This window comes from Macrotis lagotis, chromosome X (genome assembly GCF_037893015.1).
Source record: "Macrotis lagotis isolate mMagLag1 chromosome X, bilby.v1.9.chrom.fasta, whole genome shotgun sequence".
NCBI lineage: Eukaryota > Metazoa > Chordata > Mammalia > Peramelemorphia > Peramelidae > Macrotis > Macrotis lagotis.
In genome coordinates, this window is record NC_133666.1 from 294,576,547 (window position 1) to 294,591,705 (window position 15,159).

The 15,159-nt window shown below is 37.3% G+C and overlaps 1 pseudogene; it reads right to left on the bottom strand.

Annotated features, from left to right (window-relative positions):
* The window catches only part of LOC141499055 (peroxiredoxin-6 pseudogene), a 61,407-nt pseudogene extending 48,471 nt beyond the window's left edge, over positions 1 to 12,936 (bottom strand).
* Positions 12,937 to 15,159: the final 2,223 nt, after the last annotated feature.

A 15,159-nucleotide genomic window follows, 5' to 3' on the forward strand; every position in this document is an offset into this window, starting at 1 on the left:
CCCAAGGCCACACAGCTAGGTAATTATTAAGTGTCTGAGACCGGATTTGAACCCAGGTAACCCCTGACTCCAAGGCCAGTACTTTATCCACTACGCCACCTAGCTGCCCCAACCAAGAGTCAATTGTAAATGATTCGTAGTGCTACATGGAACACTTGGGACTTAGAAAGACAGTACATTATACTATGATCCTATGATAAACCAGAAATTTTCCAGGCATTCAAAGCTGTTCAATTTCCCTAAACATATAAACTCAGAAAGTGTTAAAAAAAAAAAAAAAAAGGAAGAGTTCCTATTTTGTAGAGACTTAAGAGAGAAGTGATTCTTTTTTTAAAATTAAAGATTTTATTTATTTTGAGTTTTACAATTTTTCCCCTAATCTTACTTCCTTCCCCCCACAGAAGGTAATTTGTCAGTCTTTACATTGTTTCCATGGTTTCATTGATCCAAATTGAGTGTGATGAGAGAGAAATCATATTCTTAAGGAAGAAACATGAAGTATAAAAGATAGCAAGATCAGACAATAAAGTATCAGGTTTTTTTCCTAAATTTAAGGTAATAGTCCTTGGTCTTTGTTCAAACTCCACAGTTGTTTCTCTGGATACAGATGGTATTCTCCATCGAAGACAGCCCCAAATTGTCACTGATTGTTGCAATGATGGAATGAGTGAGTCCATCAGGGTTGATCATCATCCCCATGTTGTTGTTAGGGGTGTATAGTGTTTTTCTGGTTCTGCTCATCTCACTCAGCATCAGTTCATGCAAATCCTTCCAGGCTTTCCTGAATTCCCATCCTTCTTGGTTTCTAATAGAACAATAGTGTTCCATGACATACATATACGAGTTTGCTAAGCCATTCCCCAATTGAAGGACATTTACTTGATTTCCAATTCTTTGCCACCACAAACAGGGTTGCTAAGAATATTTTTGTACAAGTGATGTTTTTACCTTTTTTCCATCATCTCTTCAGGGTATAGACCCAGTAGTGGTATTGCTGGATCAAAGGGTATGCACATTTTTGTTGCCCTTTGGGCGTAGTTCCAAATTTCTCTACAGAAAGGTTGGATGAGTTCACAGCTCCACCAACAATGTAATAGTGTCCCAGATTTCTCACATCCCTTCTAACAATGATCATTATCCTTTCTGGTCATATTGGCCAGTCTGAGAGGTGTGAGGTGGTACCACAGAGAAGCTTTCATTTGTACTTCTCTAATAAGTAATGATTTAGAGCAATTTTTCATATGACTATGGATTGCTTTGATCTCCTCATCTGTAAATTGCCTTTGCATATCCTTTGACCATTTGTCAATTGGGGAATGGCTTTTTTTAAAATTTGACTCAGTTCTCTGTATATTTTAGAAATGAGTCCGTTGTCAGAAACATTACTTGTAAAGATTGTTTCCCAGTTTACTACATTTCTTTTGATCTTGGATACAGTGGTTTTGTCTGTGCAAAAGCTTTTTAATTTCATGTAATTGAAATCATCTAGTTGGTTTTTGGTGATGTTCTCCATCTCTTCCTTAGTCATAAACTGCTCCCCTTTCCATAGATCTGAGAGGTAAGCTAGTCCTTGGTATTCTAATTTGCTTATAGTATTTTTTTATGTCTAAATTCTGTATCCATTTGGATCTTATCTTGGTATAAGGTGTGAGGTGTTGGTCTAATCTAAGTTTCCAAGAGAAGTGATTCTTGACTCATTGGGTGATTTGTTGAAGACTTTGCCAACTTCTGGGGCATTATATGTACTAGGCAAAGATCTACTTTATGTTTAGCTGTAAGACCATAGATTTATATCTGGAAGAAACCTTAACAATCATAGAGTTGGCCCGGGTTGCTTCTGGTAAAATAGATCACTCAAAGTTAGAGGGTTTAAACAGACAGTCCTTTTGTTAAAATTTATTCTGATATCCTCAAGTAGAAGTAATTCTTAAGGTAGTTGTATTTTAAAATTAAAAATAAAAGCCGCTAGTAAGAAAATTAAAAAGCAGTTGACAAAAAGATCAAAAGGAAGTCAACAAGGAGAAACCTTCAGGTTTCTTCTTGCCAAACTCCTAAAAATGCCTTTGAGATTCTCTTGTCCAAAGGCCCCACAATTTGTCTTTGAATGATCCCCTTTTGGGGCAAAGTTGACCTATGTCTTTTTATCTTTCCCTTAACTTTCTTTCTTACAACAGTCCTAGCTGGCATTGTGGGAATGTAGAGGCTTAATTTCCATCTCCCCAATTCCACCAATATCCTGAACCATAATAGAGTCCAAACCTTTTATTTTACATAAAAAGAAACCAAGACCCAGACAGGGACAGGGATTTTACTGAAGTCAAAAAAGTAGCAAATTTCAAAACTTGAATTTGACTTCTAGGTTTTCTTTAGTTTCAGATCCAGGACGCTCCTGAACTCTTTCTATTTTATGGGTGATACAGTAGATAAAACTGCAGCATTAGGATTCAAGAAACTTAGGTTCTAATGTTGCTTTACATATTAATAGCTCTGTGATCCTGGGCAATACACTCAACCTTTGTATACCTCAGTTTCCTCTTCTGTGAAATGGAGTTAATAATAAATAGCCTTTATTTAACAGGGTTGTAATGAGAATCAAACGAAAGAACACAAATAATGTGCTTTGCAAACTTGAAGTCCCTTAAAAATCCTTAAACCTTTATAGATATATAAATGATGGCAATTATTATTTATTATTATACCACATGTGCTGCCTCCATTTACTTCTGGGTGGTCTCCAGTCTGGCTCCTATTATACTATTCTCAGGCTCTTTTCTTCTTCTTCTTAATGTGTGAAAAGAGTGATCAAGGATTGAGAATGTCATTGAGAATGCCCTTAGGCCCTAAAGGAAGGAAATGGTTAAAGTTATTTCCTGTTCACTTAATGAATAAACTAGTAATTGAAAATTGAATCTGCATATCATATCTAGCTGGTTCAACTTCAATTTTTTTTTTTAACAAGACAAAATCCAGTTTACCTGCAGGCAGACAAGTAGGTTTCTTCATTTGCAAATAATTCAGTTCCTGTCACATGTAAAATTGTATTGGGGGTAGAGAGAGAGAGAGACAGATATAAAGATGTTACAGAGAATGATCATGTGAATGAAAAATATGTATTAAAAGCCTTGCTAACATCTTCCAATGTTAATAAACTGTAATGTTTTCTAGCCCATATTTCCTTCTAGATTTTATTGTTTTTATTATTTAAATGACTGAAAAAACAATGAAGTGAAAACACCTGAAAATAAAGATCCCCATACCCTACTCACAATCCTTGTTCATTCCTGATCTACTGCCAGGTTCCACTGGTTACAGACACAAAGGATGTTAAGATGGATAAAGCTGGTAGTATTACCTTTAAAACTTTTGGAAGTCCAAAGTAATTTGCCCAGAAATAATAGGGACCTCAATTTCATTAAACTCTGAAATCTGGATTCACAACATAGAGTAGCTAAAAATGTATCTGGATTCAAGCTTGCTTCATTGACTTGCAAACAAAAGCCTGGTCACTGTGATTTATTTAGATAATTACCAGGCAGAGTTACTGCATATGGGACTAACACAGGGAATTCTGAGACTGCTGTTATTAATGCAGAATAGAGAAATGACTGTAGAGACAAGTAGCCAACATTAGCTACCAATTAAAGGGAAAAACCAATTCAAACTCAGGATTGATTTTTTTAAAGATCTGGAATAGGAAGAGACTCAAGAATTTGGGCAAGTTACTAGATTTATTTCCTCAACTATAAAATGAAGGCCTGAGAGAAATTATTTTAAATTAATTTTTTAAATAATCTAAAATGTCTTCTGTTCCTTTTCTTTGCCAACTCCAATTGAAAAAGACAAATTATGCCATTATAATAAATATATATGTATAAATATATACACATATATTTAGTTAAGCAAAACAAATTCCTTAATTGTGTTTGTCCATGGATTAAATGTTGATGGACTAAATGATTTCTCATGTTCCTTCTGGTTTTTAAATCCTATGCTCCCAAAGTCACCTTTTTATATACACATCAGTTGGTCAAGCCACATCTCTTCCTGTTTCTGTTTTACTATTCTTCTTTAACTCTGGGATGACCCCTTCCAGTCCCTTTTCCTCTAGACTTGGACTGGAGCCTATGACTCTTTCTATCCTTCCCCCATCCCAAAACTTCAGGCATTTATATTTAAGACTGGATTTCAGGGGCAATTTGGTGGTGCAGTGAAAAAGAGCCCTGAAGACCCTGAAGACAGGAGGACCAGAATTCAAACCCAGCCTCAGATACTTATTAGCTATGTGATCCAGGGCAAGTCATTTAAGCCCATTGGAAAATAAGACTAAATTTGAAGAATCTCTTAATTTTCTTCCTGTCCCTTATTCTGGGTGTTAGATGCCAGCCTGACTTTAGAGCAGTTTAGAAATCTAATGGACTGTTTGATGGAGAAGATGAGTTTCTATCACTAGTGATTTTTCAACTAGAGACTGGATTAACAATTTCTCAGAAATATCATGAGATTCATTTTAATTGATGGACTGGATTAGATGATCTCTGATATACCTTCCAACTCTTCAATTTTATTATTCTAAGCCCATGCCTCAGTGTATATGTATAGAATGGAGACCTATATGTATAGATTGGAGACCTTTTCAAGATCTCTCTGGTCTTGTGATTTTAGCCACTGTGATACTATCAGAAGGAATCAACAGAGTTGTCTGCTGGCAAAATTATGAGTAGGCGATTTTTGTATTCACTCAGGTATTCTACCTTCTTATATCATCATTCTATCTTCTATCTAACCTTCTTTTCTCTACAATCTCTAATATTCTCTTGTTTCCCTAGTTTCATCTGCCATTCAAGGAAAAAAATTGTACTAATAAACTTATTCATGGGAATATATTGTGGACTCAATGCTCTCCCTCCAAGGAATATTTGCATATTAAAAGAAATCACCTGGAGAAAGATGCAAAGAAAATAATCACCAGTGGCGAATTCAGACACAGATCAAGGAGACTGGGTCCAGAACTGAAGAGAAAGAGGAAAGTGGGTTGGACTGAATTTGGGAAATTATGAAAATTATAATGACCTCAAGTTTCTTCTTTTTGTCTTTTCTCTTTTTCTCCTCCCTCCTTCCCTCTCTTCCTCTCTTCCTCCCTCCTTCCCTTCTTTCCTTCCTTCTTTTTCTCTCTTTCATTATTCCTTTCTATCCTCTCCTTTTCCTTCCCATTTTCTCCTCCACTCAAACAATAAAATAGCTGGAAAATTATATCACTGTCAATACACATTCTGAAAAGACTACACTCAGCCTCCTTTCCCCCTCCAAGTCTTTTGACAAATAAGATCCTCCAATTCTCATAACTCTAGGGACAGAACAAATGATACTGAAGCCTCAGCAGCCTAACTAGACACCAAATAGATCAAATAGATTCTATTCAATTAAATAGATATTCCTCCAGCTCATTTCAAAAGCCCAACTTGCTAGAACTCAGACTATAATCCAAGTGAGACACCTATATGCTGTCTGAAAACAGTCCAGGGATTTTCATTAACTGCGGCTAAGTGTTGGGTTTCATCTAAAGCCCCAGGCTTTGTCAACTACATGAAACCCCCCTTCCCCCTCCCTACCACATTTGGTTTGGTCCTAACTCAAGGAACCTGAAACCTTAAGCCGAATGAAATGTGAGTAGACGCATTCACCAGGTCCTGTGATTCAAAGCAGGGACCGAGGTTCCTGAGGAACAATGCAAAGTTCAAATCGATGTCCGCTTTGAAGTGCATTTGGCACAATTCCAACTGGTCCATGACTTACATCATTTTCAGACACTTTACCCTGGAAGCCTCTCACCCTCATTTTCCTCAGCCTTCCCTCCCTCTGTAGAGAGAGATAGTCATTGAGGACCCCATACTTCTGTGTAGGAAATGGAATAGGCTTGTTGGAGCCTGTTTTCAAAGGGGAAAACAACCTTAAAATAAAATCTCCAGCAATTTTGTAAAAGAAAAAAAGTTTTTTCTAATAAGGGCAATTGGCTTCTAGACCAAAAGATAAACAAAGAACAAAGCTATTGCTCTGACCTTCTGCCCTCAGCTGTAAATTTAGATGAGGTTTGTAGACTTCTGGTGCTTTTTATGGCTGGGGCCAGCCCCTCAGGAAGTGATCTAACAAGCTATTGGCAAACTTTGCCTTGGGAAGGGGCCTGGAGAAGACAGACTTAATTACTGCACACTGAACTCCCACCATTCAGACTAGGAAAGAAGGAGCTTTACAGCAGTTTCTTTAAAGTGCAAAACAAGTTGGGAAAAATGAAAAAGTAATTAAATGGAGGACATCAATTTATAGTGCAGCTTTAGTGAGGGAAAAAAGTGTGATTTTATTCCTACTACTTATCAGATTTGTGATCTTGGTCAAGTCACTTAATTTCTCTATACCTTAGTTTCCTCATCTGTACCTATGTGATATGATTTGGCCAGACTGAGAGGGGGCAGGGCTAAAAACTAATAAGAGGATGAACTAAGAGACTGAGAAGGGGCAGGGCTGGAAACTAAGAAGCTAAGAGGATAAACAACAAAAGTATGAGAGACAGTAAGATTATATGGGAGTAAAAGGCTTGCATTTGATAAACAGATCATTTTGGCTGGAGAGTTTCAATAGGGAAGTCATAGATTTGAGAGACAGGATTAGAAAAAAAAGGTTGGAGCCAGATGTGCAGGCCCTTGAATGCCAATTTAAGAGTTTGGAATTTATCCAGTGTAGACAATAAAAAAGCCTTGAAGCATTTTGAGCTGAGTAGCAACATGATAAAGCCAATGTTTTAGGGAAATGAATCTGGCAATGATTTGAAGGAAACATAGGGAGGTCAAGAAATTGGTAGCAAGAAACCAATTAAGAGCTATTGAATTAGTTTGTATAGGCAGGAGTATCCTCCCTACCACAGTGTCTGGCACAGGGAAGTTGCTTAATGAATTGAAGTAAGGACTGAGCAAGAGTGGTAAGATAAGAAGGTGTTGGTCCAGGACAGGCACTAAATACTTATTGCTTGGAGGGACAATCCAAGAGATATTATGGAAAAACCAGCAGAATTTGATAACAGACAATATAGTGGGAGATAAGGAAAAAGTAAATTTTGATTTCAAAGTTTTGGAGACAGTATAACTCAGTGGCACCATTGATGCTAATAAAAGAGTTTGGAAGTTTTTGGAGGAGACGAAGTCTTTAATGATAGATATACTGAGCTTTCGTCAATGAGGGAACAAAAAAGAAAGAAAATACTAAGTTTGTTACTAGCTCTCCTTGAGGGCTAAGTTTTGGGAGGAACAAAGATTTTTAATCCACAAATAGTTGAAAAATGAAAATACAGTCTTCAACACAAAATTTAGCAATATTATTAGAATGTTGGATATAGGTTCAAATACTGGCTCTGTCATTTACACCTATGTGACATTAGGCAATTCACAACCTTTCTGCACTAGTTTCTACATCTATAAGATGAAGGAGTTGACCAAAATAATTGGTAAGGTCCCTTATAGCTCAAAACCTATAATTTTTATTATATTTATCAAAATGTGTGGTATAGATAACTACTATGGATGATTAAAAATATGTGTTTACTGAAATTGTTGAGAATTATAATAATAACAGCATCTTCCAACAAATTCCCATCTTGATGATATACTGAGGGATGGAGGTGACTTTGTACTTTTTTTTAAAGGATTTGAATTGTAAATTAAAGCATCTCTGAGATACCACCTCATACCTCTCAGACTGGCCAATATGACCAGAAAGGACAATGATCAATGTTGAAAGGGTTGGGGGAAATCTGGGACACTATTACATTGGTGGAGCTGTGAACTCATTCAACCTTTCTGGAGAGCAATATGGAATTTTGCCCAAAGGGCAATAAAAATGTGCATACCCTTTGATCCAGCAATACCATTACTGGGTCTATACCCTGAAGAGATCATGATAAAGGTCAAAAACATCACTTGTACAAAAATATTCATAGAAGCTCTGTTTATGAAGGCAAAAGAATTGGAAATTGAGTGAATGTCCATCAATTAGGGAATGGCTTGAACAAATTGTGGTAAATATATGTTATGGAACACTATTGTTCTATTAGAAACCAGGAGGGATGGGAATTCAGAGAAGCCTGGAAGGATTTACATTAACTGATGCTGACTGAGATGAGCAGAACCAAAACATTGTGTACCCTAACAGCAGCATGAGGTTGATGATCAATCTTAATGCACCTGATCATTTCATCAGCACAATAATCAGGGACAATCTTAGGGTATCTGCAATGAAGAATACCATCTGTATCCCCCCCAAAAAAAGAATTGAGGAGTTTAAACAAAGATCAAAGATTATTAGCTTTAAGTTTTTAAGTTATCTTATTATGTAATTTTGCTATATCATAGTTTATTTTTTCCTTTAGGATTTGATTTTTCTCTCAATACATTCAATTTTGACCAATGTATAGCATGAAAACAACGTAAAAATTATCAGATTGCCTTCTGTGGGGGTGGGGAGGGAAGCAAGATTGGGGAAACATTGTAAAATTCAATAAAAATAATAATAAAAAGAAAAAATGAAACTAAACTCTTGAGAAATGTTAACAAACAGTGAGCGTTCTGGAAAAGAAATAAGGAAACACTCCTCCTCCCACCTGGCAAAGAGGTGGAGGACTATTGATATGGGATATTATATACATTGTGAGACAAGGTTTCAACAGCTAATATTTTTGCTTCTTTTTCTTTGTCACAAAAGAGAGTTCAATCTGGAGGCAAATTGGAAAAATGATTGTAATAAAAAAAGACAAAAGAAAAAAGGATTTGATTTTCATAGAAGTGTCATAGCATCCTGTGTTATAGTAGAGACTGACAGGCATGACTGGATATTATGAATTCCTACTTTTTTCTCATTTCTATTTCATTGCTGTGGATAAATTGATCTGAATTGTCTTTTCAGCCTTCTAGATTAGGAGTTCTTAACCTTATTGGTACCATGGAACCTGTTGGTAGTTTTCTGAAGTTTATGGATCCCTTCTCAGAGTGATTTTTTTTTAAAAGGCATAAAACAAATATTTACAGATTACAAAGAAAATTAATCATATTTCCTTTATCGAGTTTTCAAACTGAAAAAAAATTGCTGAAGAATCCCATGAACACCCAAAGGGACTTCCCACAAATAAGAACCATGAACTAGAATGTGTTTCTTTGGCTTTCAATAAGGTGAGAGAATGTAGGGTCTAGATAGGGACCTTCCTTTCTATGATAATTTCCTTCCCCCATGCAGTTTAGTAACCTTAAGTGGTTATCTTATCTTCATATCACTGGCCAGGGCCTAAACAAACTTATCCTGCACTTTGTCTTTTTCCCTAGACTCCCAGCAAGGGAAGAATCTTCCCTCTTTACACCAAAGTTGCCTCTATTCACCTGATTCAGGCTTCTCTTACCCTTAGTTCAGAAGCCAGTAGATTATAGATTTCTAACTCAGAGACCCTAGTCTAAACTTTTCTGTGGTGAAAGAAATATCTACCTAGTGAGGGTGTCCCCTCACTACTAATCTGGGCTAGTTTTTTTTTTTCTTAAAAGGTTTGGAAACTATCAAGATTTTATTAATTCTGGGCTCTAAAGTTTCATGCTTATAACATCTATTCTTGATCATCTAGTATATTGGTATAAAGTGACAAGTGCTTATCATTTCTTTGGAGCCAGTTTGAATCTAATAGTGTTTGCTTTTTAAATTCTTTTTAATGTTTTATTGATTATATTTTCTCTCTTTTTATATCATTTTTTACTTCTCATTTCCTCTTTCCTCCTTCCTCCTTTTACCAATCTCTCTATAACCTGCGGACAGTAGAACTTTCCTTTGTATCTTATAAGCATAGCCAAACAAAACATATCAGTAGGTTTTGACCCTAAGTTCTTTAAGGTTTGCAAGCTGTGGCATGTCTTAGCAGTTTTGGGAACCCTTTGAATATGGGATCAGTGCTAAGCTTAGAGCCTTTTGTTGCTGATGTCAGTTAGTTCAGAGAGGCTGGTTTTCAGGTAATTTTTTTTCAGCCACAGAACCTTTAAAAAAAACCCAACCAATATTTTTTTTTCATTGCTTCTCTTGAAAAAGGCCAAAAGGTCTTTTATTTTATCTATACCATCTATTTTATCTATTTCATATTTTCAAAATGTATAATTCTATGACTTATAGATTCTGGGAAATATTTCTCTTACCACAGAAAAGGTTGGACTAAGGTCTCTATAATCCAATGACTTTCATTCTTGGCATAGAAAGATAAAGAACTAAGGGTAAGAGAAGAAATTATGGGTCTTTGGATGGCTGAAGAACTACAGCAAAGTGTAGTCTTTAGGATCTGCCTTGAAGAGGAAAGGCATCAAGCAGGTCCAGGATTCCAGGACCTTGAGAAAGGTAAATATTGAGATTCCCACTTAAGCACAAGAGGAAGGCAGCCAGTTTCTCTGTTGGCTTTCAGGTCAGATAAGTTTATTCAGCAATAGAAAACTAGGGATAAACTCACCTGGGATAGAGCTTCAGACATAAAAAGTAGGAAAATATGGGTCTAGGAAATACTTGTTGCTATATGACCTCAAACTCAAAAGGGAGAAAGAGAATAAAGAACTAAACTGACCAAAAGATTAAGCTTTTAAAATATGAAATTGAGGTACTTGGGTGGAGGTTTGATGGTGAGTTGCTTTCATGGATCAGAGAATCCAAGAAAATAAAACAGTAGAGTTATAGGGAACAGAAGGTCCTTTGGTCTCTCCCCTTCCCCTTCCCACTCCTGGCTGGGTTCTAGTTCACATTTTCCCTTAAGCTATTGGATCTCTTTAACCTTTAGTTTAATTATTTATAAAATGGAAAGGGGTAGGGTGGTATAATTACATTGATAATTAAAACCTTCAAATAAGGATAAGAGAAAAACATTTCCCAATATGAAACATCAATGAGATAAAAAAAGAAAATTCCTCTGCTCCAAATCCGAGGTGGGGGGTGGTAGGGAAAGGCAGGGTGCTAAATAAATTTATGTAGTCCTTGACTAGTGATATGGAAGTTAAGGTAACCCAAGATAGTAAACTGGTTAGGAGGGTAGGACTGCCATAATAAGGAAAAGTCCCTGTCTAGGCAAACTCCCACAAAAGCAGATTTTAATACAGGGATTCTTCACCTTGGAGTCTCCTTGGGGTGGAGGTTCATAGATAGCTTTCATTAGATATTTGTCTAGTTTTTTAAATTTGATAACTATTTCAATATAATTAGTTTCCTTTGTACTCCTATACATTTTATTTTATGCATTTAAAACATTCTGAGAAGGGATCTGTAGGTTTCAGCAGACTGTGGATGGGTCCTTGACAGGAACAAAATTAAAATCTCCTTAATCTGTAGAACTGGGAAAGACAATTCTGGTCAGTTAATTCATAGCAATGAAATTAGAACTGGTTATCAAGGTCTATATTGTGCAGAAGGCAGATAAGGTAGGTTGAATGCTGTACTACTGGTCAGATGACTGGGATTAAACAATTTTTATAAGTGGCAATGTGTGAAATGTTTTTCTGTGTTACTGTATTCCCAACTTATCCATTATTATCTCTCTCATAAAACTTCATAGCAAATCCTTTTAAGTCATCTAAGAGGCCAGTGTGTAATTAGGGAGAAGAAAGATTAGAATTTAAAAAAAATCTTTGTGATCATCCCACAGAGGGCCAGGAAATACCAGTGAACTGTGACTTGGACTTGCTGGGAAAAATAGAGGAGTTACAGGATGCAGAGGGGCCTTTGTTTTGCAAAGCACTACACCTGAATATTTGTTCAGACTTGTCCATTAACTAGTTGTATGACTGAATAGGCCATGTAGCCTTTCTGAATCTTGGTTTAATCTTCTGCAAAATGGGGGATGAAGGAAAGGGAAAAAAATGGATTGATTATATCTAAATTCTCTTCAATCTCTAAAATTCTCTATAAATAGATAGATGTCTTCAATCTTGAAAGACCCTGAGCAGAAGGATGAAGAATGTATAGGGCTAAGCAGAAGGGACTTCTTACAGGTCCATGAACTGAGGGACCATCATGAGGGGAAAATGGTCTTCTCTCCAGTGAATCTGGGGCAAGGTTGTTGGTTCTTTTGGTAGGCATTGTTTAAAAATTTGCTGCAGAGAACCTGTGGCAAATTTCTTTCATCACTCATCATCAATCTCATGCTCATGATCAAATTCCAATCTAGGAAAGGAGAAAATGATTTGATGTCCCAATTAAGGTTTGACTTGAAGCCTGACTAGAGATATGTTACTTACTACCTGTGACCCTGACTAGCTGTTTAATAATTTTTTTTATGGGTCTCAGTTTCTGTCTCTATGAAATGAGAGAGTTGGATCACTATGGTCCCTTCCTGCCCAAATTGAAGAATCAGATCCCCTGCTCCCAAAGCAGCCCTTCTTTTGATTCTAATCACCTAAACAAGGCTGCCTTCCCCCATAGAGGGTTAATGTAGTCAAAGGCAGCAACATCTGGCTCTGGCTAATCTAGCAGGGGCCCTCTCCACATTACAGGAGAGGAGTTGGCTGTGTGGCCTTGAGGTTTCTAGTTTGGCTGGAAGTGCTGGGGGGGGCAGTGGGGGGATGAGAGGGAAGAGGAAAGGAAGGGAGAGGTGGATCTGGTCCCTTCGGCATCATCTTCCCCTTGGGCCAATGGGTAAGTGCCACATCAAGCAGGCTGGGCTCCCAGCCCCCTGCCAAGCTCTAGGAACAAAGCAATTCAATCCTCAACTCCTCTCCCTGGGGCTATTTCTGTGGATGAGGGGGAGAGCAGTCTCTTGGTTACCACAGCAACAAGGCTGGGGCTCTCCTGGTGGAGAGGGACTTTGCCAGCGAAACAGGTCGGGGATGGGGTGGGGGGAGGGGGGAGTTGGAGGTTGTTCCTTATCTTCCCAGAGGCCTTAGCAACCATGGCTCCTGTTAAACGCCAATAGAGCTCTGGGTAATAGATTTTTGTTGTTTTTATTTTTTTATTAATTTTTTTTAACAGAAAGGAAGATTTCCAGTAGTTCAGTAGCTTCCTCCCTGGATTAAGGAGGAGAAAGGGGGAGGGGTCATTGGTCATAACGGTATTCTTTGTTTATAAAAAGCCATGGGGAATTAAAATAGCCTTCACAGAATTCTGAGGGAAGGGGTATTAAAAATAGGATGACTAATTAGTCCTTTGATACTGGGAGTGGAGTTGGGGTAGGAGACAGAATCCCCAGAGGAAAGTCAGGACCAGTTTGGAATTTGGTCCCTAATTTAATCCTAAATCCTTTTTCCTAGCATTTCTGACTGACCTTCACATAAAGTCAGACTTTTAGAATCCTATGCATATTTGTCAGCATCTCAGCTCAAACGGGGGAATCTAAGGAGGTACGAATCTCAAATATTCACTGCTCTACCCTTATTTCATTATCCTTTAATCCTTTTTTCCTACTTCCCCCATCCTAGCATTTCTATGGTTTTTCTTTTGAAAGCATTAAATCCTAGGGTTTAAAGCTGTTAGAAATTTTAAAGATCATATACTCCAACTACCCTCCTTTATTATCTTTAAAGTTTTTGATGTCTATTTTTTTTATTACTTATATTTTCCAATATATGTCCTCCCCTTACTTTATCCCTTCCCAACCATCCTCATAAAAAGGGTAAATAAAAGTTCACTAAAATTAACCAAGAGAGAAGAAAAAGGCTAATATATGCAGTTTGTTATACCCATAGTTCCTGACCCCTACAAAGAAAGAGGGGAAATATGTATTATATATCATAGAAAAAGACTTTTAAAATATTTTATTGATACATTTTATTTTGGTGAATCAATCACTTCCTCAGCAAAACTGTGGATTGACAGCACATATAACATTCTTTTAAAAAGATATTTTATTTTGTCTTTATATTACCTACATTTTCTTCTGAATTCTTCTAATTTAATCTCTTTTGGTCACAATATTCTCTCATCTGTGACCTCCAAGGTTCTTTCCACCTCCAAATCTAATAGAATATAAAAAAAGCTTCTTGTGGGTAGGAGCTGTTAACCTTGTCTTTGTAACTTTAAATAAATGTTTGTAGAATCAAACTCTAAATGTATGTCTTATTGCCTCATTACAGTTTGTATAGAGTTCTACTACATTCCAAAGGGCAGTAAATGAAAGGCAGCAATTTCCTTAATCTGCCAGAGGGGCAATACAAGGGGTCAGAAATGGGTCAAGACCCCTAGTCACAATCCAAGTGTAAAGGAGGAAGGAGACCATTGTTGAAACTCTGATTCTTGATCTATCTGAATCAGGCTGATTCTTCTAAGGAGAAAAGAGTCTTGTTGGGAGGCTGAATACCCTAAGACAAAACACAGCACAAGACAGAACAGGCAAAGGTGAAGCTGGCATGCTTAATGAGGGGAGATGAGAGAGGAGTAGGCAGGGAGGATGGACACCCTGGTAGAAACCTAATTCTATCTAGGATTCCAGGTTTCTCTTTAGAAGTATCATCTTCACCAAGAGGTGAGACACTAGATCTTGGCAGCCTTGTGCACCTCTCAAGCCTTGGCCTGAGAATGAAAGGGATGACTGGAGTAATTCTATCACCTAGTGTTAGGGACTGCTTCCTTCTTTCTGACACCAGGTCAGAATTAGGAGCCCTCATTCATCTTAGTTCCCTTGAGCTTTTTCTCCAGACACATGGTGACAGACAAGCTACTTTTCCTTGATGGGCTTTTTTTGGAATCTGGAACCATATCACAGCATTTTAGCTGAGGCCCTGAAGGCTAAGTGGAAAGCAATAGGGAAGGTGGGCCCATTCCCATCTATATGCTTAACATTCATTGTTGTTTAAAGTTTGCCAATGTAATACACGAGCCCCTCAGCACAACTGTCTCCTGGTTATGAGAGAAGTAGGTCTGCTTCTGATGCAGAAGTATGGAATAAAAGCACTGGATGTAAGGAACCATCCGCTCCAAAAACTTTTCTAGTCGTTTTCTCTTTTTACCTTATCTCCACTCTATCCTTATCAATTATCTCCTATCAATCAGTGCCTTCTGACATGTTCAGGTCTCTCCACTGTCCTTTAATAAAAACCCTTTGCTTGATTCTTTCAGAGATTTGGTCTTATCTATCCTGTCTTTCACTGACAAATTCCTCAAAAGCATAGTCTCTACATT